This window comes from Bombina bombina, chromosome 1, assembly GCF_027579735.1.
Source record: "Bombina bombina isolate aBomBom1 chromosome 1, aBomBom1.pri, whole genome shotgun sequence".
NCBI lineage: Eukaryota > Metazoa > Chordata > Amphibia > Anura > Bombinatoridae > Bombina > Bombina bombina.
Genome location: NC_069499.1, coordinates 1,172,690,353 through 1,172,714,852, shown reverse-complemented (window position 1 = coordinate 1,172,714,852; position 24,500 = coordinate 1,172,690,353).

Genomic DNA, 24,500 nt, shown 5'->3' with positions numbered 1-24,500 from the left:
ATCTGGTTGGCTGAAATGCACTCCTGTTTAACAAAAAAAAACAAAAAAACAAAGCTTGGCTGAGCATGCAGCGTATCAAGTGCCTGAAATCTTTGGAAAAGCTATAGGTATGAGCTTGAATTTCTTTTTTGCAATGTTTACTGGCCCTTTAATTTCACACAAGCTGAATATTGGTTAGTTTATGGTGTTAGTTGAACCTATTCTTTAATAAACCAATACCATAAAAATGATATATTATCAAGTAAAAGCAGAGCTTCTACAGTAAAATGTTTTCACTAAAGTTCCATTTGATCAATCATACAAAATAAATAATATCCTGGTATTTTTTATTTTTTTTTATTGAATAACAGTCAGTAATAATAGCAGATATAGTAAAGGGAAATATGTGAGATACAGAGCAATTTTCTTTTTTACAAAAGAGTAGGCAAACATCACTTTAAATAATAAGAGAGAAATCCAGGTTCAGGCAAATGTATCCAATCAATTCCATGCCTGAATTCCTCACCGCTCCTGATGTCTCCACTTTGACTGATAAAACAGATGTGTACCATAGAGACACGATGCCACTAGTGTAATACATTTCATTTTATCCAGAAATACACTTACATTTAAAAATCCTGCTTGACTGTGAGGTAAAACTGAAAAATTCAAAATGTTCTATATGTAAAAGAGTTCAAGCCCTGGCTTACCTTGACATGACAAGCGTAAAAATCTGTCTACCTTCCGTGACAGGTGTTTGGTGCCTCACTGTTAAGAAGTTTTTTTTTTTTACAAAACAGCAGGAGATCCAAATGGGGATTTAATGATCCAACATAAGACCCCTGAGAGTAGAATTAATCATTTATTTTTTGTATCATATATGTGTGATGTTTTGAATCTAGCTGGATTGGTGACATTATGCCAGGATCAGCCAAGAGTATTGAGCGATAAGGGATATGGCCCCAAATCAGTTTTTATTTCCATACATTTGAGAGGTCCTTTCTTTGAGGCTTGAGAAGATCTCATTTTACTTTCACAAAATCAGAAATTTTGACCACTCCAGTTTGTCTAATGATGAGCTTCTTAGTTTGGAAAGTTTGAAGCCCAGAAATAACATACGCCTAGATTATGAGTTTTGTGCTAATGAGGGTGCGAAAACGAACGCAACAAAAGTTGCATTATTTCACCCTCCATAGCGCTGCCATTACAAGTTTCTGAAAAGCTGCCTTGTGTGTGCGATATGGTGGCTATAAGCTCAATACCGCACAAAATCCAAGGGTTGTGAATACGTGCTCGTGCACACTTTCCCCATAGACATTAATGGGGAGAGAGTGTTAGAAAAAAACTAACACCTGAAGCACGGAATGAAAAACTCTGTAACGCAACCCATTGATGTCTATGGGGAAAAAAAGTTAAGTTTCTACCTAACACCGTGACATAAACCCCAAGTCTAAAAATCCCTAATCCGCTGCCCCCGACATCGCCGACACCTAATTAAAGTTATTAACCTCTAATCTGCCGCTCCCGACATCGCCGCCACTAATAAAAGTTATTAACCCCTATTCTGCCGCTCCCCGACATCGCTGCCACTATAATAAAGTTATTAACCACTATTCCCCTCACACCCCAACATCGCCGACAATATAATAAAGCTATTAACCCATATTCTGCCACTCCCCGACATCGCGGCCACTAAATAAAGTTATTAACCCCTAAACCTCTGGCCTCCCACATCACCACCACTAAATAAACCTATTAACCCCTAAAACCTGCCAGCCCCCCACATTGCAAAAAACTAAATTAAACTATTAACCCCTAAACCTAACAACCCCCTAACTTGAAATTAAAAGTACAATATCCCTATCTTAAAATAAATAAAAACTTACCTGTGAAATTAAAAAAAACAAAGTTTAAACTATAAATTAACCTAACATAACTATCATACTAAACTATTATACTAAAATTAAAATAACTACCAATTAAAGAAACTAAATTATACATTAAAAAAACTAACACTACTAAAACAATGTAAGTCTAAAATTACAAAAAATAACTGAAAATTACAAACGAAATTATTAAAAATAAAAACAATTACACCTAATCTAATAGCCCTATAAAAATAAAAAAGCCCCCCCAAATAAAAAACCTCCTAGTGTACAATAAACTACCCATAGCCCTTAAAAGGGCCTTTTGTAGGGCATTGCCCTAAAGAAATCAGCTCTTTTACCTGTAAAAAAATACAAAGACACCCCAACAGTAAAACCCACCACCCGAACCAACCGCCCAAAATAAAAAAAACCTAACTCTAACAAAAACCTACGCTACCCATTGCCCTGAAAAGGGCATTTGTATGGGCATTGCCCTTAAAAAGGAATTCAGCTCTTTTACATTGCCCTGAAAAGGGCATTCAGCTATTTTACATAATCTGTAATCAACATAAAACGACAGACGCACCACATGGCCCAATATTATTTGATACAATAGTAAATTTTGCATGTAGTAGATACACCCACATTAGGTGAGGCACCCCTAGTGGTGCAGATGGGGCAGGCTGGGGTCTAGTTCAGTCACCCAGCAGACTGACCTCTGGCAGATGTTCAGTAATCTGTAGGTAAACAAAGAACAAGAGTGCCAATAGGACCACCTATTTCACAAAGAATAAAAATAAAAATAATAAAAAGAAATTAAGTAACAACACAAATACTCCTTTATTAATCACTGGTTTCAATAGCCAACACTGTGAGATAAAAAGAATTATCTCAAAACATTGGCCGATTATTTGTGATGATGACCCCTTTTTGAAAGATCATATATCTTCTAAACCTAGAATAGTATATAGAAGGGCCCCAACTCTTAAAAATAAATTAGCCCCAAGTAAAATTGTCAGAGACAAAATAACTATGGCCACCAACATGACTAAAAATTAAAATAATAAAACTTTTTTGGGCAATTTCATACCCCAACATGGTGTGTTTAGGTGTCCTAAGTCAAGATGCAGCATGTGTAAGGCAGTCAAAAGCGTCACTAAGATCTTTTAATCACATAAATCACAGGTTAGCCACTAGATATTTGGGGCCCCCTGACTTAATCATTGATCAGCCCCCCCCCCTCCTTTGACATGTGCAATTTTTGACCAAGTGACTAAAACGTATATGCACTTTATTCTTAAGTGTCTATTTAAACTTAGAAATGTTGTAAAGGTAGTAACATACACACACACAGTCACACTCATACACTGAAGCACACTCATACACACTCAAACATAAGGATTCATATATAGACACTCTAGCAGACACGCAAAGAAACACACTCAGACACAGACACCAAAACAGACACTCAGCACTTGTTTACATTGACCTGACAAGTAATGAGGTAAACTACAGTTTTGTAAAAAAAAGGAGATTTAGAAAACAAAATATGGAGTTCTGATTATCTTTTTGTAAACTAAATGATGACAACAGCATGCAGTGACTGAAAGGAAGGGCCCTGAACTGCCTAAACAATAATTTAAAGGTTAAATGGTGGATTGGTGACTTTCAGAAAGGTCTTGTTAGTCTCAATGTCTGTAGAAAGATGTGAATAATCAGTAGTAAGATCAAAATGTCCAAAAAAGGAACAGACAATGGACACACACACACACAAACTCAAACTTGCACATACACCCAAGGAAACACCGACAGAGACAGCCTCAGAAAACACACAAAGACATACACACACACATAGAGACACCCACAGAAAACACACAAATACATACACACACAGAGAGACAATGACATAAAACACAGAAAGACAGACATACACACACACCCTCACTGAGATATCCACAGAAAACACACAAAGACATACACACACCCTCACAGAGACACCCACAGAAAACACACACCCTCACAGAGACATCCACAGAAAACACAGACATACACACCCACCCTCACAGAGGCATCCAGAGAAAATACACAAAGACAAACATACACAGACCCTCACAGAGACACCCATAGAAAAAGCTCAAAGACATATGCACACACCCTCACAGTCATCCACAGAAAATGCACAAAGACATACACACCCACCCTCACAGAGAGACCCACAGAAAAATATACATACACACTCATAGAGACACAAACCAAAGCACAAAGACATAAACAAAGACACCCACAGAATCACTCACAGGAGGAAACATTTATGCACCTTGCATCCCCTAAATCAACAGTGTGTGACATGCATGATAAAAAAATTGCAGAAATCACTTTTTAAAGAATCATATTTGTAAATGTGCAAACAAAAATAATTTTGTGATTTCAAAATTGTACATTAATGATCTGGGTAGATGGCTAGATGAAGAAAAGTACTTTTAAAAGGTTGAAATATGTTTGTTTTTTCCCCATTTTCCCCAACCAAGAGCACCACTTCAAATACAGTGTACAAATGTTCCCATCTGTCAGCTGTACTTATGGATTTTGAAAATGATGTACTCTATATGGTCTTGGTGGAACCATAAGCTGTGGTACTCAAACCATTTGATCTGGTTAAATGCAGGATTTAGGCTTGTTGGTATGTATTTCAAAATTAAGTCAGCTGTAGTGTAAACTGAACAGTTTTAAGTTAACCTGTCTCATTTCAAACACTGAGCAATCTTAGTCTGAGAGTATAACATTTTATGCAGATGTAAAAATCTTAGATAAAATGCCTCCTTGCATCTGGAAAGTCATTGCATAAAGGGGCAGTAAACTGGGCACCTACCATTTGTGTATTGAGGAGGAAACATTTCCGCATGGTTTTAAATATAGAATTTCTACAGCATTGTCAAATAATCATAAATGCACTGCTGCTAAAAAAAAATGTTTTTTGGACCCCTGGCCCCACCATATAACTACTACCACACTGAAGTTACAATCCGAAATTGCACAAAGAAATAAAAAACATTTTCTAAGTAAGTCCTCTGCAAATGAAAGTGATCTGCCGTCTGACTCAGGCACACACTATACAAACAAAGTGCCAAGTCTGTCTCACACTGTGCATAGTGGTTTAGTGCACACACAAAAATACTCTCAAATGCTAATACTTACTTTTTTAAAATTCTTGCCTCATTGGGCCCCTGACAGGAGTTACCCCTGTCACCCCCTGATGGCGGCTGTAACACAGGAGAGAAATTTGCCATCAAAAAACATCTTACCTGTGAGTCCACCTATGTGGTTTATTTAATTTATTGCTCATGTTGGGTCCAATATGTAGGACGCACGTGTCGCAAAATTAAAAGACGGTGGAGCGAACACATACGGAATGTAAAGAGAAAGTTTCTTAAACATAGTGTCTCTAGACACTGCACCTATGCCCATAATGTAAGCCCTAAAACATTATCTATTATCCCCATCGAGCAAATACTTAGAAATAGTCATAATCCTATGCTTTGTCTCCGTCATAGGGAGACATATTGGATCCACAAACTACACACTTTGATTCCAGATGGTCTCAAAAAATGTGTGGACCTAGCAGCTTTTGATATATAATTTTGATATATAATTAACATACAGACAAGGGGTTTTATATGTATAATTTGGGTGCTGTTCCGTCTGCTTAATATAATTATTATTAATCAAATGTACAGTTTCTACTTTTACTATGTTAACGTTATCCTTTTATACACGAAACCTATTTTATAGATGATTGTGAGACTTTGTTATTTCTATATTGTAATCATTAAGGTTTGGCAGCACGCTTTTTTATGAAAGCAAAGCTGGTATTTAGAGTTGAAGTGGCGGTAAATTATGCTCTACGCTCCATTTTTGGAGCCTAACGCAGCCCTTCAGAGAACTCTAAATACCAGCGTTGTTTAAAAGGTGCGGGGGAAAAAAAACACGCGTAGCTAACGCACCCCTTCTAACGCAAAACTCTAAATCTAGGTGATAGTTTGTAAGGATAGTTATATGCACTACTGATACCTCATATTTATTGAGGTTCCACTTGTGAGTAAGATTGTTTACTAAATAAACTACGTTCAGTATAAACAATATTACGCTATGTCCTTTTTTGTACCCTCCTCTATGTGAACACCTGACTGATTGCTGGTTATACGGAGAGTGAACAAGCACAGAAGGAGTTGAAGGGAAACCAGTGTCTACACCAGGTGGATTGCTCCTGCATACAGAGCTTGCAGATTCCAAATTTTTTAGACACCGCCAGTGATATTTTTTATACTTACCTCATAGGATTGAGGGTGCTCGATGTAAGTAGAACACAGAGCCAGTATTGGGATACCCAGATATTCAGATTACTATTGAATTGGGACTACCAACAGACTGGAAATTACGCTCTCCATATATTCCATATGATCACACAGACTTTAGTTATGGATGTCTGACTATATGAACAATTGCGTGCAGATACATTTTTATTGCATATTCACTAATTTTTGTGTTTACAAATATTTAAAGATACATAGTACTCTGCGGTCAGTATTCCCATTCAATACTATATAACATATTAGGATCTTTACCTATTGATCAAGGAAGAAATTGAATTGAAGATTTTGAACCTAGAATAAGTTTAGCGCTGTTAAGATTACATTTCCTTATATATATATATATATATATATATATATATATATATATATATATATATATATATATATATATATATATATATATATATATATATATATATATATATATACATATACACATACACTTTACACCTCTCCACAGATCCCCACTCTATTTTTGCACATATCTACCACTGCACCAAATCCAATTTATCATCTAATTTCACATAATAATATACACTGACACGTCTCATAACACATTTGTAAAATAGTATTATTAGTGCGGCTCATGCCAAACTTCAATTAACGGTGCAATATTTCACTACTACTCTTATTTAGATTCCATCACACCTGATTCTCCTTATATTTTACACTAGTCACTTCCTATGCTCCTACACCACATACCCAATAGATTTACATTAACTATATAATATTATATTGTTATTAGGGCCGCCATATATGTCACTCACCATCCAACTATCACAGGTTTAATAGAATAGAAGTAGAATATTATTACTTCACTTATGACAGTTGTCTCAATTTATAACTGAATCATATATTACACCTCATCACATTATGATAGGAGATCATAGTTCATCACATCACATTACACCTCCCTTATATCTACCACTATCTCAAATGATCACATTCTATATATATTTCAATATATAACACTATTCTGTCCTTAAAACTATAATATATAGGTTCCTATTTTGAATATAATTAACCACATATCCCCATCTTGCACACTCCCTGTTCTCTTATCTCTTAACACCCCCTCGCCATCAGTATCACATTCTATAGACACTGATTCATCACATGTTTTACTAGTTACGTCACTATATACACTTATGGGCATATCTAGGTGTGGTTACTGTTGAGTAGGTTATATTGTCCAGTTTTTAACAAGTAGTATGTACACTATCAGTTATAGACCCACGAAAGTAAATGACATCATTTTGTATTTATTCATTTTAGTATAATTTATTTTAGAGGAGATTATGTCTCCGTTTAGAATACAACTAGCTCTCGATTTTAAGAAGTGAGTCCCACGTTGATTTAACACCTCCATTGCCCCCCTTAGTTATAACTTCCTAAGTCCATAATATGTTTTGATAGAATGATGCACCTATTGTTTATTCCAAGTAGGCTATTTATAGGTTACTATCATGCACAGCATTACATAGTATTATCTGATTTATTTAGTAACATATACAATACTGACAACGTTTAGAGTTAACAAAAAAGTTGTCAACCTCAGCGCTGGAATTATGATAAAAAAGCAGCAGTGTGTATATAAGGAATCCCTCACTCCTTACTAAAATAATACTGGAAAAAGTTAACTACACTGTCTGTAGTAAAAAAACTGCAGACAGGTAATTGGACACAGCTGCGCTATCTAAACAGATAGCTTAATGTGTGCAGTAACTGAAATTACTATTAATGGAGTTGTAATTTATATATATATGAAATGTAATAACAATTAAAATAAAACTTCAGAAATAAAAATAGCATTTAGCAATGCATCGCAAGAAAATAAATAAAATACATTTACAAGTTAAATCACACAGCAAAATACACAATCAATAAAATATACAATTCATAAAGTGTCACAGTCTAAAAGATTGTACCATATAGCAGCAGATGGGTCAATAGCACAATAATACAGTCCCTCAGAACAGCTTGAAAGTCTGTATAGCTGATAGAGTCTTTTATGCAAGTGGATGATTTAAAAGCAGGACTTCGTCAAGCAAGCTTCAGTTGTATTAGTAGCGGAGAGCAGCAAGAAGCTAAGTGATAGGGCAAGAAGAAGGATATACAGATCCTTTAAACAATATGCAAGTTCAGATGAAAAGGTGTACACTTTTACTTACACCAGATATCGATGCGAAGTCACAAGTGCCACTTCTAGGAAACCGCTTGTCTCCCCGGCGTCTCACAGGCGTCTCACAGCCAATGGAGGAAAAAAGTTATCCGGCAGTGCAATCAAGCCTCCAAAGCTCTCACGCCGTCAGAATCTTCAGGCTATGGAAACCTAGTAGGAACACAGTACAAAGCAACGCGTTTCGGCTGTTCCACAGCCTTTCTCAAGCTCAAACTTGTGACTTTGCATCGATATCTGGTGTAAGTAAAAGTGTACACCTTTTCATCTGAACTTGCATATTGTTTAAAGGATCTGTATATCCTTCTTCTCGCCCTATCACTTAGCTTCTTGCTGCTCTCCGCTACTAATACAACTGAAGCTTGCTTGACGAAGTCCTGCTTTTAAATTATCCACTTGCTTAAAAGACTCTATCAGCTATACAGACTTTCAAGCTGTTCTGAGGGACTGTATTATTGTGCTATTGACCCATCTGCTGCTATATGGTACAATCTTTTAGACTGTGACACTTTATGAATTGTATATTTTATTGATTGTGTATTTTGCTGTGTGATTTAACTTGTAAATGTATTTTATTTATTTTCTTGCGATGCATTGCTAAATGTTATTTTTATTTATGAAGTTTTATTTTAATTGTTATTAAATTTCATATATATATAAATTACAACTCCATTAATAGTAATTTCAGTTACTGCACACCTTAAGCTATCTGTTTAGATAGCGCAGCTGTGTCCAATTACCTGTCTGCAGTTTTTTTACTACAGACAGTGTAGTTAACTTTTTCCAATACTGACAACGTTTACATGCCTTATAAAACAGTTTTCAGTAACTTATTGTATTGTATTTGCTTCACATTGCGGCGTATAATAGCGATGCACACACTTAGATATCAGTGCAGGGATTATTCCATAGTTTCTGATATTTACAGTCATTTGGGACTGATCACTCCACAACCAATAGACTAGTATGGTTTGACATTATTTATGGCCCCGTCTATTTTACTACGTATCTCCTTAGAGGCCACGGTCCAACCCAATAGAATTTTGAACAGTCATTGTGGGTGTGACATATCGGACCAATCGGTGCCTTTTTTCTATACAAACTTTGACACAGTGAACATATAATGATTGAGGATCATCCTCAGAGGTTAAAACCAGGGCCGGATTTACATCTCAGGTGGCTGTAGGCACAAAAACCTGAAGCGCCCCCCCCCCACCCCCAGAAAAAAAGTGGAAAAAATGAGGACTTTTTTTTTATTATTATTTAGGACAACTAAAAATAAATATTAGATGTAAAATTACATTTTCCCTTTTATGGAGATACACAAATACACACACCAATTGCAATATTTGTTGTAATGGAAGCTACACCAAAAATCAATATTCACTTGACTCAAATGGCCATACCATTTCTATTATGTATAACAAAAACAAATCATGTTAAACTTTTAATGCAAAATATTCTAAAGAAAACCCTATTTAAAGGGACATAAAAAGTGACAGTTTGATGGGCATTTTATTATTGCACTAGTGCTTGCACAGAAGTGTGTTAGCCTCTTGCAAAATATTTAAACACATAGGCCTAGATTTGCAGTTTGGCGTTAGCCGTGAAAACCAGCGTTAGAGGCTCCTAACGCTGGTTTTAGGCTAACTCTGGTATTTGGAGTCACTCAAAAAAGGGTCTAACGCTCACTTTTAAGCCGCGACTTTTCCATACCGCAGATCCCCTTACGTAAATTGCGTATCCTATCTTTTCAATGGGATTTTTCTAACTCCGGTATTTAGAGTCGTGTCTGAAGTGAGCGTTAGAAATCTAACGACAAAACTCCAGCCGCAGGAAAAAAGTCAGTAGTTAAGAGCTTTCTGGGCTAACGCCGGTTTATGAAGCTCTTAACTACTGTACTCTAAAGTACACTAACACCCATAAACTACCTATGTACCCCTAAACCGAGGTCCCCCCACATCGCCGCCACTCGATTACATTTTTTTAACCCCTAATCTGCCGACCGCCAACTACGTTATACTTATGTACCCCTAATCTGCTGCCCCTAACACCGCCGACCCCTATATTATATTTATTAACCCCTAACCTGCCCCCCACAACGTCGCCGCCAGCTACCTATACTTATTAACCCCTAATCTGCCGACCGCAAAGCGCCGCCACCTACGTTATCCTTATGTACCCCTAATCAGCTGCCCCTAACACCGCCGACCCCTATATTATATTTATTAACCCCTAATCTGCCCCCCTCAACGTCGCCTCCACCTGCCTACACTTATTAACCCCTAATCTGCTGAGCGGACCGCTACCATAATAAAGTTATTAACCCCTAATCCGCCTCACTAACCCTATAATAAATAGTATTAACCCCTAATCTGCCCTCCCTAACATCGCCAACACCTAACTTCAATTATTAACCCCTAATCTGCCGACTGGAGCTCACCGCTATTCTAATAAATGTATTAACCCCTAAAGCTAAGTCTAACCCTAACACTAACACCCCCCTAAATTAAATATAATTTTAATCTAACGAAATTAATTAACTCTTATTAAATAAATTAATCCTATTTAAAGCTAAATACTTACCTGTAAAATAAATCCTAATATAGCTAAAATATAAATTATAATTACATTGTAGCTATTTTAGGATTAATATTTATTTTACAGGCAACTTTGTAATTATTTTAACCAGGTACAATAGCTATTAAATAGTTAAGAACTATTTAATAGTTACCTAGTTAAAATAATTACAACATTACCTGTAAAATAAATCCTAACCTAAGTTACAATTAAACCTAACACTATACTATCATTAAATTAATTAAATAAAATAACTACAATTACCTACAATTAAACCTAACACTACACTATCAATAAAATTAAATACAATATCTACAAATAACTACAATGAAATAAACTAACTAAAGTACAAAAAATAAAAAAGAACTAAGTTACAAAAAATAAAAAAAAATCTACAAACATAAGAAAAATATTACAACAATTTTAAACTAATTACACCTACTCTAAGCCCCCTAATAAAACAACAAAGCCCCCCAAAATAAAAAATGCCCTACCCTATTCAAAATTACTAAAGTTAAAAGCTCTTTTACTTGGCATGCCCCAAGAAGTTCAGCTCTTTTGCCTGTAAAAAAACATACAATACCCCCCCCAACATTACAACCCACCACCCACATACCCCTAATCTAACCCAAACCCCCCTTAAATAAACCTAACACTAAGCCCCTGAAGATCTTCCTACCTTATCTTCACCATACCAGGTTCACCGATCCGTCCTGAAGAGCTCCTCCGATGTCCTGATCCAAGCCCAAGCGGGGGGCTGAAGATGTCCATGATCAGGTAGAAGTCTTCATCCAAGCGGGGCAGAAGAGGTCTTCCATCCGATTGAAGTCTTCATCCAAGCGGGGCAGAAGAGGTCTTCCATCCGATTGAAGTCTTCATCCAGGCGGCATCTTCTATCGACATCCATCTGGAGCGGAGCGGCAGCATCCTGAAGACCTCCGACGCGGAACATCCATCCATCCCAGGAGGGGGCGGGAGAGAGAGAATCATTTTTAAAAAATTTTCCTTTTTTTTTTTTTTTTTTTTTTCTTTTTTTCTTCTCTTTTCTTCTTTTCTCTTTTTCTTTCTTCCATTTGGTGAGTTTCCTAAATGAAATTTGTTCTTACAAAGGATCCACATTTTATGGGTAAATAAGATGTGATTAGCGGAAATGACTAAGTTATGTTGTCCACTAAAAATGTAAAAGTATACCCATTACGGTGTAATATTGTGATATATTGTACACCTGTTATTAATGTTATGGTATTTCAAACAATAGAAAATTGAAAATTGAGCTATGGAAATTGTGAGAGAGAGACAGAGATATGGACTATTAAATTGTTATTTATAGAAATGTAGGATGATTAGAGATGTGGAAAGGTATTTTTACTTCTTATATGTTATATATCTTTACTTCTATGTGTTAAATAGGTAAAGCTGAATTATTGGAGGACTCTGTACTCTCTTTCTACTGGTTGTATCTTTTTTTTTTATATATCCTCAATAAAAATTAAACTTAAAAAAAAAAAATTAATTGTATGGTTTCTAGTAGATGCATGTTGGTTAAGGGTTTCTATTTTTAAGGATAATTATTAAATATATTGTGTTATAACCCTGCCATAAGCTGATATATTATTTGGAGAGCACTACTTAGATTTGTCATAAATATACTGACAGGGGGGTGGTATTGTGTTTTTTTTTTACAGGCAAAAGAGCTGATTTGTTTGGGGCATGCCCCACAAAAAGCCCTTTTAAGGGCTGGTAAGGTAATAGAGCTGTTGACTATTTTAATTTAGATTAGGGTAGGGAATTGTTTTATTTTGGGGGGCTTTGTTATTTTATTAGGGGGCTTAGAGTAGGTGTAATTAGCTTAAAATTCTTGTAATCTTTTTTTATTTTTTGTAATTTAGTGTTTTGTTTTTTTTGTAATTTAGTTTAGTTTATTTAATTGTAGGTACTTGTAGTTAATTGATTTAATTTATTAATTGATAGTGTAGTGTTAGGTTTAATTGTAACTTAGGTTAGGATTTATTTTACAGGTAATTTTGTAATTATTTTAACTAGGTAGCTATTAAATAGTAAATAACTATTTAATAGCTATTGTACCTAGTTAAAATAAATACAAAGTTGCCTGTAAAATAAATATAAATCCTAAAATAGCTACAATATAATTATTCGTTATATTGTAGCTATATTAGGGTTTATTTTACAGGTATGTATTTAGCTTTAAATAGGAATACTTTAGTTAATAAGATTTAATTTATTTCGTTAGATAAAATTTTTATTTAATTTAGGGGGGTGTTAGCGTTAGGGTTAGACTTAGCTTTAGGGGTTAATACATTTATTAGAGTAGCGGCGAGGTCCAGTCGGCAGATTAGGGGTTAATACTTGAAGTTAGGTGGCAGCGATGTTAGGGAGGGCAGATTAGGGGTTAATACAATTTATTATAGGGTTTTTGAGGCGGGAGTGCGGCGGTTTAGGGGATAATACATTTATTATAGTGGCGGCAAGGTACGGTCGGAAGATTAGGGGTTAATAAGTGTAGGTAAGGTAGCGGCGACATTAGGGGGGCAGATTAGGGGTTAATAAATATAATATATGTGTCGGCGATGTTGTGGGCAGCAGATTAGGGGTACATAGGTATAATTTAGGTTGCGGCGGTGTCCGGAGCGGTAGATTAGGGGTTAATAATAAAATGCAGGGGTCAGCGATAGCGTGGGCGGCAGATTAGGGGTTAATAAGTGTAAGGTTAGGGGTGTTTAGACTCGGGGTACATGTTAGGGTGTTAGGTGCAGATTTAGAAAGTGTTTCCCCATAGGAAACAATGGGGCTGCGTTGGGAGCTTAACACTGCTTTTTTACAGGTATTAGGTTTTTTTCTGCCCAAACTGCCCCATTGTTTCCTATGGGGGAATCGTGCATGACCACGTTTTTCAAGCTAGCCGCTACCGTAAGCAACGCTGGTATTGAGAGTTGAAGTGGCGGTAAATATGCCTGTACGCTCCCTTTTTGGAGCCTAACGCAGCCCTTCAGAGAACTCTCAATACCAGCGTTATTTAAAAGGTGCTGGGGAAAAAAAAACATGTGTAGCTAATGCACCCCTTTCGCCGCAAAACTCTAAATCTAGGCGTTGGGATTCTGTTTTTGCCCCTGTTCTGTCCGTCCTAATTTAAGGCTTTGGATTGTTTTTTCCCTTACTATTCTCCTGGTCAGCTCCTGGTTCCTTACTTATTTTTGCATTGTGGTTTGGGGACACCACTGCCTGACACCGACTACTAGCCAGGAGTTAGAGGAGGAGACCCCTTAAGACTGGCATTACACTTGGAGGCAGTTGGGATACATGGATGTGTATAGGCGACTCCTTGGGATTTTCAATCAGATTTTTAACATCAAGTAAAGGAACATTTTTAATGAATGACTGGAATTAAGCATTATTTATAGAAACACTTTTGACTTTGTATATGTGAAAGGAACCTGTATCCATATATCATTATCTCCCAAAAGTTCACAAGTCCTTTGACAATATTGTCTTAGGCATGCGTTCTATTTTTGAGATGTGAAAACCAAAAACATAATTTATGCTTACCTGATAAATGTATTTCTCTTGTAGTGTATTCAGTCCACGGGTCATCCATTACTTATGGGATATATTCCCTTCCCAACAGGAAGTTGCAAGAGGATCACCCAAGCAGAGCTGCTATATAGCTCCTCCCCTCACATGTCATATCCAGTCATTTGACCGAAACAAGACAAGAAAGGAGAAACCATAGGGTGCAGTGGTGACTGGAGTTTTAATTAAAATTTAGATCTGCCTTAAAAAGACAGGGCGGGCCGTGGACTGAATACACTACAAGAGAAATAAATTTATCAGGTAAGCGTAAATTATGTTTTCTCTTGTTAAGTGTATTCAGTCCAGGGGTCATCCATTACTTATGGGATACCAATACCAAAGCCAAAGTACACGGATGATGGGAGGGACAAGGCAGGAACTTAAACGGAAGGAACCACTGCCTGTAGAACCTTTCTCCCAAAAACAGCCTCCGAAGAAGCAAAAGTGTCAAATTTGTAAAATTTTGAAAAAGTGTGAAGCGAAGACCAAGTTGCAGCCTTGCAAATCTGTTCAACAGAGGCCTCATTCTTAAAGGCCCAGGTGGAAGCCACAGCTCTAGTGGAATGAGCTGTAATTCTTTCAGGGGGCTGCTGTCCAGCAGTCTCATAGGCTAAACGTATTATGCTACAAAGCCAAAAGGAGAGAGAGGTTGCCGAAGCTTTTTGACCTCTCCTCTGACCAGAGTACACGACAAACAGGGAAGAAGTTTGACGAAAATCTTTAGTTGCCTGTAAATAGAACTTCAGGGCATGGACTACGTCCAGATTATGCAAAAGTCGTTCCTTCTTTGAAGAAGGATTAGGACATAATGATGGAACAACAATCTCCTGATTGATATTCCTGTTAGAAACTACCTTAGGTAAAAACCCAGGTTTAGTACGCAGAACTACCTTGTCTGAATGGAAAATCAGATAAGGAGAATCACAATGTAAGGCCGATAACTCAGAGACTCTTCGAGCCGAGGAAATAGCCATCAAAAACAGAACTTTCCAAGATAAAAGCTTAATATCAATGGAATGAAGGGGTTCAAACGGAACCCCTTGAAGAACTTTAAGAACCAAGTTTAAGCTCCACGGAGGAGCAACAGTCTTAAACACAGGCTTAATCCTAGCCAAAGCCTGACAAAAAGCCTGGACGTCTGGAACTTCTGCCAGACGTTTGTGTAAGAGAATAGACAGAGCAGAAATCTGTCCCTTTAATGAACTAGCAGATAAGCCCTTTTCTAAACCCTCTTGTAGAAAGGACAATATCCTAGGAATCCTAATCCTACTCCATGAGTAACCCTTGGATTCGCACCAATATAAATATTTACGCCATATCTTATGGTAAATTTTTCTGGTAACAGGCTTCCGTGCCTGTATTAAGGTATCAATAACTGACTCGAGAAGCCACGCTTTGATAGGATCAAGCGTTCAATCTCCATGCAGTCAGCCTCAGAGAAATTAGATTAGGATGTTTGAAAGGACCTTGTATTAGAAGGTCCTGCCTCAGAGGTAGAGACCATGGTGGACAGGACGACATGTCCACTAGGTCTGCATACCAGGTCCTGCGTGGCCACGCAGGCGCTATCAGAATCACCGATGCTCTCTCCTGTTTGATCTTGGCAATTAGTCGAGGTAGCATCGGAAATGGTGGAAACACATAAGCCATGTTGAAGACCCAAGGGGCTGTCAGAGCATCTATCAGCGCCGCTCCCGGGTCCCTGGACCTGGATCCGTAACAAGGAAGCTTGGTGTTCTGGTGAGACGCCATGAGATCCAGATCTGGTTTGCCCCAACGATGAATCAGTTGAGCAAAGACCTCCGGATGAAGTTCCCACTCCCCCGGATGAAAAGTCTGGCGACTTAGAAAATCCAGTTCTCCACGCCTGGGATGTAGATCGCTGACAGGTGGCAAGAGTGAGACTCTGCCCAGCGAATTATCTTTGAGACTTCCAACATCGCTAGGGAACTCCTGGTTCCCCCTTGATGGTTGATGTAAGCCACAGTCGTGATGTTGTCCGACTGAAATCTGATGAACCTCAGTGTTGCTAACTGAGGCCAAGCTAGAAGAGCATTGAATATTGCTCTCAACTCCAGAATATTTATTGGGAGGAGTTTCTCCTCCTGAGTCCATAATCCCTGAGCCTTCAGGGAGTTCCAGACTGCGCCCCAACCTAGAAGGCTGGCATCTGTTGTTACAATTGTCCAATCTGGCCTGCAAAAGGTCATCCCCTTGGACAGATGGACCCGAGAAAGCCACCAGAGAAGAGAATCTCTGGTCTCTTGATCCAGATTTAGTAGAGGGGACAAATCTGAGTAATCCCCATTCCACTGACTTAGCATACATAATTGCAGAGGTCTGAGATGCAGGCGCGCAAATGGTGCTATGTCCATTGCCGCTACCATTAAGCCGATTACTTCCATGCACTGAGCTACTGATGGGCGCTGGAATGGAATGAAGGACACGGCAAGCATTTAAGAGTTTTGATAACCTGGCCTCCGTCAGGTAAATTTTCATTTCTACAGAATCTATCAGAGTCCCTAGGAAGGAGACTCTTGTGAGTGGTGATAGAGAACTCTTTTCCACGTTCACCTTCCACCCATGCGACCTCAGAAATGCCAGAACTATCTCTGTATGAGACTTGGCTATTTGAAAACTTGACGCTTGTATCAGAATGTCGTCTAGGTATGGAGCCACCGCTATGCCTCGCGGTCTTAGCACTGCTAGGAGTGAGCCCAGAACCTTTGTAAAAATTCTCGGGGCCGTAGCTAACCCGAAGGGAAGAGCTACAAACTGGTAATGCCTGTTTAGAAAGGCAAATCTTAGGTACCGATAATGATCTTTGTGAATCGGTATATGAAGGTAGGCATCCTTTAAGTCTACTGTGGTCATGTATTGACCCTCTTGGATCATGGGTAGGATGGTTCGAATAGTTTCCTTTTTGAATGATGGAACTCTTAGGAATTTGTTTAAGATTTTTAGGTCCAAGATTGGTCTGAAGGTTCCCTCTTTCTTGGGAACCACAAACAGATTTGAGTAAAACCCTTGCCCTTGTTCCGTCCGCGGAACTGGGTGGATCACCCCCATTACTAAGAGGTCTTGCACACAGCGTAGAAATGCCTCTTTCTTTATTTGGTTTGCTGATAACCTTGAAAGATGAAATCTCCCTTGTGGAGGAGAAGCTTTGAAGTCCAGAAGATATCCCTGAGATATGATCTCCAACGCCCAGGGATCCTGGACATCTCTTGCCCAAGCCTGGGCGAAGAGAGATAGTCTGCCCCCCACTAGATCCGTTTCCGGATCGGGGGCCCTCTCTTCATGCTGTCTTAGGGTCAGAAGTAGGCTTTCTGGCCTGCTTGCCCTTGTTCCAGGGCAGGTTAGCTTTCCAGCCCTGTCTGTAACGAGCAACAGGTCCTCCCTGTTTTGGAGCGGAGGAAGTTGATGCTGCTCCTACCTTGAAGTTATGAAAGGCACAAAAATTAGACTGTTTGGCCTTTGATTTGGCCCTGTCCTGAGGAAGAGTATGACCCTTACCTCCAGTAATGTCAGCAATAATTTCTTTCAAGCCGGGCCCGAATAAGGTCTGCCCTTTGAAAGGAATATTAAGCAATTTAGATTTAGAAGTCACGTCAGCTGACCAGGATTTAAGCCATAGCGCTCTGCGCGCCTGGATGGCGAATCCGGAGTTCTTAGCCGTTAGTTTGGTTAAATGTACAACGCATCAGAAACAAATGCATTAGCTAGCTTAAGTGCTTTAAGCTTGGCCATAATCTCATCCAACGGAGCTGTGCGAATGGCCTCTTCCAGAGACTCAAACCAGAATGCCGCAGCAGCAGTGACAGGCGCAATGCATGCAAGGGGCTGTAAGATAAAACCTTGTTGAACAAACATTTTCTTAAGGTAACCTTCTAATTTTTTATCCATTGGATCCGAAAAAGCACAACTATCCTCCACCGGGATAGTGGTACGTTTAGCTAAAGTATAAACTGCTCCCTCCACCTTTGGGACCGTCTGCCATAAGTCTCGTGTGGTGGCGTCTATTGGAAACATTTTTCTAAATATCGGAGGAGGGGAAAAGGGCACACCGGGTCTATCCCACTCCTTGCTAATAATTTCTGTAAGCCTTTTAGGTATAGGAAAAACGTCAGTACACACCGGTACCGCAAAGTATCTATCCAACCTACATATTTTCTCTGGAATTGCAACCATGTTACAATCATTCAGAGCCGCTAATACCTCCCCTAGCAATACACGGAGGTTCTCAAGCTTAAATTTAAAATTAGAAATCTCTGAATCCGGTCTCCCTGGATCAGATCCATCACCCACAGAATGAAGCTCTCCGTCCTCATGTGCTGCAAATTGTGACGCAGTATCGGACATGGCTCTCACATCATCAGCACGCTCTGTCCTTAACCCAGAGCTATCGCGCTTGCCTCTTAATTCAGGCAATTTAGATAATACCTCTGTCATAACAGCAGCCATGTCTTGCAAAGTGATTTGTATGGGCCTCTCTGATGTACTTGGCGCCACAATATCACGCGCCTCCTTAGCGGGAGGCGAAGGTACTGACACGTGAGGAGAGTTAGTCGGCATAACTTCCCCCTCGTTGTCTGGTGATAATTTCTTTACAGATAAAATTTGACTTTTATTCAAAGTGACATCAATACATTTAGTACACATATTTCTGTGGGGCTCCACATTGGCCTTCAAACATAGTGAACAAACAGATTCATCTGTGTCAGACATGTTTAAACAGACTAGCAATGAGACTAGCAAGCTTGGAAAATCCTTTCAAATAAGTTTACAAGCAATATAAAAAACGCTACTGCGCCTTTAAGAAGCACAAAAAATCGTCACAGTTGAAATAACAATGAACCAAATCAGTTATAGCAACCAAATTTTCACAGTAAATGTATTAAGTTAGCAAAGCATTGCACCCACTAGCAAATGGATGATTAACCCCTTAATACCCAAAAACGGATAATCAATTTAACAATTAACGTTTTTATCACAGTCAAACACACTGTCGCAGGTCTGCTGTGACTGATTACCTCCCTCAAAATGAATTTTGAAGACCCCTGAGCTCTCTAGAGACGTCCTGGATAAAGGAGGAAGAAGCAGGAAGACTGTAACTGAATTTGTACTGCGCAAAAAAGCGCTAAAATAGGCCCCTCCCACTCATATTACAACAGTGGGAAACCTCAGTTAACCGTTTCTATGAAGAAATAAATGACAGCCATGTGGAAAATCATGCCCTAAAAGATTTATCACCAAAGTACCTCACAAAAAACGAATAACATGCCAGTAAACTTTTTAAACATGCACTTTAAAAGTTAGGTAGTGTTATTAATAAGCCTGCTACCAGTCGCTTCTACTGCAGTTAAGGCTCATACATTACTTCAGTATTAACAGTATTTTCTTAGTCAAATTCCATTCCTTAGAAAATTACTTATTGTACATACATTCATCAGCCTGATACCAGTCGCTACTGCATTTAAGGCTGTACTTACATTACATCGGTATCAGCAGTATTTTCTTAGTCAATTCCATTCCTTAGAAAAATAATTTACTGCACATACCTTGTTTGCAGGATTCCCCACACGCTATTCCCTTTCTGAAAGTTACCCCACTGCTCAGAATGTGCGAGAACAGGCAGTGGATCTTAGTTACTTCTGCTACGATCATAGAAAACGCAGGCAGATTCTTCTTCCAAATACTGCCTGAGAACAAACAGCACGCTCCGGTGCCATTTAAAATAACAAACTTTTGATTGAAGAAATAAACTAAGTATAAAAAAACACCACAGACCTCTCACAACGTCCTATCTAGTTGAGTTGCAAGAGAATGACTGGATATGACATGTGAGGGGAGGAGCTATATAGCAGCTCTGCTTGGGTGATCCTCTTGCAACTTCCTGTTGGGAAGGGAATATATCCCATAAGTAATGGATGACCCGTGGACTGAATACACTTAACAAGAGAAAAGAGTATATAAACCCTGCGCCAACAAGATAAAAACTGTTATCAATCATAGAAAAACTGAACACTGAAAAACCTTTAAGAGTGTAAAACAGGAATATTTTATATATATAGAATAAAAATATACAAATCATGGGCCATTAGAAAATGGTTACTGTTTCTAAATAACACGCTGTATTCAAATGATAGGCAATATCCTGAGAGCAGACTCTGCTCAGTGCTGTGGATAATATCGGTATTGCTATAAAAGTACAAAAATAGATGTAAGAAATCCCATCCCTTATAGGATAACAAATTCATAGACTTATCTTCGTTTCTTTATTACAACGCTCTGCAGAGCCTGTTTTTGTCCAAGGAAGACTACCATACCCCAGAAGGAGAGCCGGAAAGTACTTAATCAGGAGTGTTTCGAGATACGATCCATGCTGGATTAAACAGCTGGAGTGGATTCCGGGAAGTGTTGTAATAAAGAAATGAAGATAAGTCTATGAATTTGTAATCCGGCTACTACCTATAAGGGACGGGATTTCTTACATCTATTTTTGTACTTTTATAACAATACCGGTATTACAGCACTGAGCATAGTCTGTTTTAAGGATACAGCCTGTCGTTTGGATACAGTTTGTTATTTGGATACAGCGTGTTATTTAGACACGGTAACCATTTTCTAACAGGTGCTCTTTCAGGAATGTTCTTTGGTTTTTAATATTTAAATATTGATTGTTCTTTTCAGTGGATTTATGAACTTTATGTACTGCACTATTTTAACATTGTACGATCCTACGGTGTATAAATGTATGTGTATTAATTTCTAACAATTGACGTGATTTGAATATTAGTTTTTCTATGATTGACTTGTTAGGCAGGGTTTATATACTCTCTTTGGTTATCACAACTCTGTTTCTGTCCCTTTCTTGGAGAGGTTGGGATTTTTTGTAACACCTGCTAGCATAGATTACGCACCTTTATCTCAACTTTTGTTTGAAATTCTATTTTTTAAAAACCTGTCTAATTGGGTGGAGTCCTTATTGCACCCTATTGTGCTCCAGATGCCATCTTATCTGAACAAAGGTTTGATTATTTCCCAACCATTTCAAGCAAACAGTTTTTGGATCCACATTTAGCTTCAGTTAAACTTTCTAGTACATTAAACGTAAGATTTTATATGTTTATTTTTTAATATAAAATAGTAGCCATGTGTATTGGTTTTATTTTTTGCATTTGTCAGAAAAAAAACACTTAATTAGTGTTCCCTCTAAATACACAAAAGCATACAATATATGTGTTAGAAATGTAACTTAATGAAGGAAAAGGTTTCACATTTACACTATTAAAAAATCCAAAAAATCCAGCAATTTGTGAGTTGATTGATTCCTGTGTCATCAATAAGTATGTAAGGTTCACTTTTGTTCTGCTGGATCCCATTAAAAAAGTAAACAAAAACATTTTTGTGCTGTTGCTGGCCTGTAGCAGTAATCCAGCTATTTCTCTGCTGCACAGAAGACGCTCCATAGGTAACAGCAGGTAAAAAGACTTTTGTTAACAAATGTTATATTGGACAAACCATAGAAAAATAAAATTTATGTTTACCTGATAGATTTCGTTTTTTCCTAGCATGGAAAGTCCACAAATCCATTCTAACTACTAGTGAGAATTCAACTCCTGGCCACCAGGAGGAGGTAAAGAACACCCCAGCAGAGCTGTTAAGTATCACTCCTACTTCCCATAAGCCCTCAGTCATTCAGCTAAAGGAATATGGAAAGAGAAGATGACACAAGAGTATAGAGGTGCCTGAGGTTTATACAAAAAGCCATCTTTAATCAAATTAAGGTTGGGTTGTGGACTCTCCATGCCAGGAAAGAAAGAAATGTATCTGGTGAGCATTAATTTTGTTTTCTCTCCAATGGCATGGAGAGTCCACTAATCCATTCTAATTACTAGTGGGAACCAATACCCAAGCTAGAGGACACAGAATGGAAGGGCGGGAGAACAAGACAGGTGGACCTAAACAGAAGGCACCACTGCTGGAAGACCTTTTCTCCCAAAAGAAGCCTCAGCCGAGGCAAAACTATCGAACTTGTAGAATTTAGAAAAAGAATGCAACAAGGACCAGGTGGCTGCCTTGCAGAGTTGTTCCACAGAAGCTTAATTTTTTGAAGGCCCAAGGCAACAAGAAGAAACAGCCCTAGTGGAGTGAGCCATATTTCTCTCAGGAGGCTTTTGTCCAGCTGTCTCATAAACCAACTGGATAAAACTTCTCAGAGTAGCAGAAGTGGCCTTCAGGCCCTTACGCTTACCAAAGAAACCAACAAACTGCACAGTAGATTGCCGAAAATCCGTAGTTGCCTGTAAGTGAAATTTTAGAGCACGCACAACATCAAGGTTGTGCAACAAATGTCCCTTCTGAGAAGATGGATTAGGACAAAACAAAGGAACAACAATTTCCTGATTGATGTTGCAATCCGACACTACCTTGGGAAGAAATCCCAAACTAGTTCACAGGACCGCCTTATCCACATTAAAAATAAAATAAGGTAAGGAGAATCGCATTGGAGAGCCGAAAGTTCAGAAACTCTACGAGCAGAAGAAATGGCGAGGAGAAACAAAACTTTCCAAGATAACAATTTATTATCAACCGAATGCATAGGCTCAAACCGAGCCTGCTGCAGAACTTTAAGAACAAGATTAAGGCTCCAAGGAGGAGCAACAGGTTTAAACACAGGCCTGATTCTGACTAAGGCCTGAACAAAAGATCTGCCAGACGTTTATGCAAAAGAATAGACAGTGCAGAGATTCAGAGACTGATAAACCAAAAGAGGGGGAGAGAGAGAGCGCAAAAGAGAGGGGGGAGAGAGAGCGCAAAAGAGAGGGGGGAGAGAGAACGCAAAAGAGGGGGGAGAGAGAGAATGCAAAAGAGGGGGGAGAGAGCGCAAAAGAGATGGGGGGGAGAGAGAGAGTGCAAAAGAGAGGGGGAGAGAGAGCGCAAAAGAGAGGGGGAGAGAGAGAGAGTGCAAAAGAGAGGGGGAGAGAGAGTGCAAAAGAGAGGGGGAGAGAGCGCAAAAGAGAGGGGGAGAGAGAGAGCGCAAAAGAGAGGGGGAGAGAGAGCGCAAAAGAGAGGGGGAGAGAGAGCGCAAAAGAGAGGGGGAGAGAGAGCGCAAAAGAGGGGGAGAGAGAGAGCTCAAAAGAGAGGGGGAGAGAGAGAACAAAAGAGAGGGGAAGGGAGAGAGCGCAAGGGGTGGGACGTGTGAACGGGCTTTAGGACTAGTATGTATATAATCTTACTTACATACATATATATTTATATTTGCTGCCATCGCTGCACTTCTTAACCCCTTTGCAGCGCTTAGTTTCTGTGCCATCTCTGACGGCTTAGGAACGAAGCTCCCGTTGGAGCCTTTGAAAGTACACTTGCGTTCGCATTGCTGACAACTTGTAATACCAGTGCAAATCAGAGTGTGCTGGACGCTGGTATTACTCAGTGGAGCACAAATATCACTTTCTCGAAAGCGATATTTAGCGCTCCACTTGTAATCTGGCTATATTTTTTAATGGTGAGTGGGTAAAAAGTTAAAAACTTCTTCTTTAGGGTTACCAGATCATTAAAAATAGGATTAATACTGTAAGATATTGTGAAGAGGGCTTTAGTGGAGGATTGCTAAGTTTTCGCTTGTGTGTGGCAGTAAAGGTTAACACCTGATCTTTTTCTTATATAAAGAAGAGTATTGTAGCGAGAGGGTGCAATTAATTGCAACAGCATTCATTTCAGTCCGTTGCTACATTTCTCTTTTACACATCTATTTAAAAGTAATGAGAGCTGCTATTAATAGTAAACTGTCATTAAACCACTTTGTTTGATTAAAATATCACCTCTAATTTTTATGGCATGTGAGAGGCAAATGATAATGTCAGAGCTGCTATTAGTTAGCAGCTCATGTGCTATTAACTGTACATCCATTATAATCTGTTACTTAAAGTT